Below are 4598 nucleotides of genomic sequence, written 5' to 3' on the forward strand. Positions count from 1 at the left end.
TATATATAATATGTACAATAACTATTAATGTTATTTTAAGTTGGACGAGGAGGAGACGGGCCACGTCGGCTGCCCAGTCCCCCTAGCACCTCGCCAAGAGTGCGCAGGAAGGCTAGGTTGAAGGTCTCTGTTTGAGCGGCCTCCTCCCTTCTCAAGGCGGCCTCCTCCCTTGCCTCCTCCCTTGCCTCCTCCCTTCTCAAGGCGACCTCCTCCCTTCTCAAGGCGACCTCCTCCCTTCTCAAGGCCGCATCCAACTCCCATCTCCGCTCAGCAGACGCTTTGGCCCAGTCCAGGTGCCGTTCCTGCTGGGCCATGTGCTGTTCATGGTGCCGTTCCTGCTGGGCCCGATCCTCTCCTCCTCGTTTCCTCTTGCCTGGGTGACAATAAGATAATAATTAGCAATAAGGAAAAAACACAGGACAGGTACAGGTCACACAAGGATATAAGAATAACATGTATAAACAGAACAACAGTAAGGTGAACTAAAGAAAGTTCTGGCCCTAGATGTTTACAGTGATTGTGAAAGTGAATTACATTATGTCCAGCCTGTTGATAATGAATATAAATATATGTATATGATTGGATGTCACACACAACGGTACTAGCTGCTTACTAGCTAAGACTTTACTTGTAACAGAGCATTTCCACACAGTGGTATAGCTTATTTTAATTACTGACGATGGATGATCCAAGGTTTAAAAAAACAAAACACAATTCCAGTCGTTTTGCCATTTCTATTTCTTACCTAGAACCACACGCTGCGGTGTCGTGATGGCACTCGGTGTTGGTGGTTGAGTCGGGTTAGGGTCTTCGGCTGGTGTCTGTGGTCGAGCTGGGGTCCGTTCTGGATTCAATGACGATGTGGACGGAACACTGCCATCACACGTTGTTCGGGAATGTTCCTCCTCACAAGTCCCAATGTAATCATCTAGAACAGCAAAATGACTTGTTAATTCCACAAACTACTGCAGCACAATACTAAATAGCAACAACAACTATAGAAAAGAAAAACTGAACGTAAACAATGGCACATATGGTGTTAGCAAACAATAGACTACTGCAGCACAATACTAAATAGCAACAACAACTATAGAAAAGAAAAACTGAACCTAAACAATGGCATATATGGTGTTAGCAAACAATAGACTAGCTATGTAGCTATGTAGCTCTTCGGGGCTCCATAAAAGCATGGGTTGTCGAACATTAATGTAAGGATAAAATAGACTTCTTTGTTAGAAGTGAGCGTACCTTGCAGGGACTCCAGTAAAGCCGTTGCAGAGTCCAGGCCTCCCTCCCTCCCAACGTTGGCCGGTCTGTGGCCGTAAATCTGGTCCAACAAGTCGAACCACTTCCATTGTTTGCGACCCGCACCACTCGTGTTATTGTTGTCCTTTATGAGGCGATATTCACTCTTCATCTTTTTAAGTTTTTCCCTACACTGCAGGAAAGTCCTCGAAAATCCGCGTTCGGACATCTGTGCAGAGACATCCTGAAACACTTTTACATTTCTTGTTGTTCCGTCGAGCTCCCGCTGGATTTTATCATCCCCAATGAGATGAAGGAACGTCGTTACCTCCTCGGTCGACCACGGTGTGCTTTTCTTAACAAACGTAGCCATTTTTGTAGCTCCTCCGTTTACAAAATGCTGTTTATAAAAATGCTGCAAGCTTGCTTCTAAATATATATGCGACGCTAGGGATGAACTCGCGCGCGATCTTGTGACGATTCTCTCTGACCAATCAGCAGTCGAGAGTGTTAACGTCACAGCCCTGGCCTGGTCTGATAAATAGAACGACGATTTTATGGGGCCGGAAAAAGAGGGAAAAAGTACCCGCTAGCCGGTACTAGGCTATATGGAAATGCCACCAAAAACTGGCCTGGCCGCTTGAGGACGGTTAAGGACGCTTAAACGGGGCTACCCGCTGCAGTGGAAATGCGCCATAAGTCTTCAGCTGGTAGCAGCTTAACAGTGATGGTGGCGGCAGCGTCTCACTTCTGGAGAGGAGTTTCGTCTTTATGTCATGATAGAGAGATACAAATACTGAATAGTTTAGATGAGAAAAGGCATCGAAATGCCAGGTTACTAGTATTTATCATGTAAACACCATGATGTCCATGTAGAGATGCAGTCGGTGTGTTTTACTGGAGCCTCAGTTCGATAAGAGATTATTTTCTGAGTTCTTTAACTTCGGTACTCTCTCTCACAATGATAATGTGCATCATGTTTTAATTAGGGCCTGAGCACGTAGTGCAAAGACCTATTGAAATCGTCAGTATTATTATTCTTCTGTTACCGGTTCTGCACTTTCGACCTGTTTTTGAGGGGGTTACGACACTATTCATGTAGCGACATTTGGCAACGCCGCCAGGAGCGGTAAAAATGTTAACATTCTGGATTCGATGGGAGACATTTTTTCAACTTGCTCTCTAGCGCCACCTGTGTAAATTCAGTGTTTCGAAAAATTTACAAAGTTGCAGCGTAAGTCTGACGGACCTGAAATTTTGCACACTTATCCGGGTGGAGCAGCTCTACATATTATCCTCTCATATCCCGAAGCTCCGCCTACTTTGATTTTTTTTTTAGCATTTTAGCATTAGCATAATGTGAAAAACATTGAAATATTAACTTAAATTCCAATTTCTTGATTTTCCAAACCAAACTTAGTGCACAGCATCAATGGAGGGGCAGACACATTACCGTACAAAATGAGCACGAGGTGTGGAAAAATGTGGCCGACATCAATCAAAACGTATTAGCAAAAGGGTGTGGCCTACACATAAATGCTCACAATTCATCCAAAATGTATCCAAATATCACATATTTCGGTGGATAGGTTCAGTGTGTCTTGGGGAATAGGCACAACAAACAATGTTCATTTTGAACAATAGGGGGCGCCAAAAACACAACTAATTTATATCTCAAGACCCGATGGACTAAAAAAATATATATTGTCATAGACATACTGGCAGGGTGAGTATAAACTGAGATTTAAAGGGTCGCAACCAATGAAAAATGTGGGCGTGTCCTATTCATTTTTTTCTCGAAATCGAAGGGTTAAAAAATGTACCGAGCCATAAGTAGGGGAGAAAATGAGTTACGGCCTTTAAATTCGGAACGCATGTCACAGCCCACAACCTTTTCCAGACTGTAGAAAAAAATCGGTCGTTTTAGCAAATATGTCTTAGTAGCGCCCCCTATTGTGCGGTAGTCAAATAGAGTTTCCTCGAACTACCCGAAACTTGGCACAGAGATTCCTCATGGAAATGCGGACATATTTCAAAATGGCTTCCATTATCTCCGCCCCCCATGAAGTCGGCCATTTTGAAATATGTCCATTTTAAGCGCATTTTCGCATACTTGTCCTAGGAAAATGATCGGAAAAATTTCAAACCAGGACAAGATCAGCCCATATCCAATGTAATGCTAAATTGCGAATGAATAGTCGACTGCTCAAACGGGGAGCTCGTAAGCTAACGGAACATGTACCAATTTTGACGATTTAAATGCCACAAAATCGCTAAAATGACTTTCGGACGCAAAACTTGGAACACACGTCACAACCCACGTCTTTTTCCAGACTGTACAAAAAAAAATGTATATTTTTGTACACCAGCTCAGTAGCGCCCCCTATTGTGCGATAGTCACATATAGTTTCTCCAAACTACCCCAATCTTGCCACAGACATTACTGATGGAATTGCGGACATATTTCAAAATAGCTTCCATTAGCCCCGCGAACGTAAGCTAACAGAGAATGTACCATTTTTGACGATTTACATGTCTCAAATGACTCCAAACTACTCGCATATAGTTTTCCAGATATTCACGAAACGCTGTATACACATTACTATTATGATGGCACACAAATATACCAGCAACAGCTCTGCTTATTAATTTCCCACATTAACCATAAACACCCAATACATATAAAACTCCTAAACAATGTATGGTGAAATGTTTTCCATCTTTGTTTTTCTATCTACGACTACAAACAGTATTTCCACTACAAGCACAACAGTAACACATCTTTCTATGCAATACAATAGAACAGTATGTGTTCACAGCCAATCCATGATTTAATGAGTATTTCCTTTGTGCCAAGAGCTGATTTAGTATATTGTATCAACGACCTTTTCAATTAAATTGACAATTCTTTTGTGTAATTAATAGTGTGTGAAACCAGGCAGAGTGAGTGACATGATGTTCATTTCCACTATGCCAAAGCAGTTTACAGTTGCTGACGGTGTAAGGTAATATATATTGTCCTAAGTAATTGTATGTAGCTGTGTTCAAAGGAGTACACGTTACAAGGCCGTGCGGGGGGAGCTGCCAGACCCAGATGTCCTCAAAGTCAGCGAGGTATACAAGGACCTCTCAGCAGACATCTCACCACGAAAAAAAAACGAATGGCTCACTACTCAACTCAATCTTGTGCACAGAGCCTATAGAACACATCATTTAAACCAGCAGGATGTAAACAGAGGAGAACAGCCGGTCTGATTTAGTGCCATGTGATTATCCTGTAATGAGTAACATACACAGTGTTGATCGACTATATAAACAGTTCATTTATTGTCTCGATACATGTGTTGTGTAAG

The 4598-nt window shown here is 42.5% G+C and overlaps 1 long non-coding RNA gene across 2 annotated transcripts; it reads right to left on the reverse strand.

The window, feature by feature from the left end:
• On the reverse strand, positions 1 to 832 carry LOC139434638 (uncharacterized). Of its 2 annotated transcripts, none has more exons than XR_011643976.1 (3): positions 746 to 832; positions 207 to 373; positions 1 to 161 (listed from the first exon to the last, which is right to left on the reverse strand). It is a non-coding gene; the product is annotated as an uncharacterized lncRNA (long non-coding RNA). The 2 variants fall into 2 exon arrangements; XR_011643977.1 differs by having other exon boundaries at positions 1 to 173.
• Between the last annotated feature and the right edge of the window lie 3766 nt (positions 833 to 4598).

The sequence above is a fragment of the Pseudochaenichthys georgianus genome, chromosome 10 (assembly GCF_902827115.2).
Source record: "Pseudochaenichthys georgianus chromosome 10, fPseGeo1.2, whole genome shotgun sequence".
Classification (NCBI taxonomy): Eukaryota; Metazoa; Chordata; class Actinopteri; order Perciformes; family Channichthyidae; genus Pseudochaenichthys; species Pseudochaenichthys georgianus.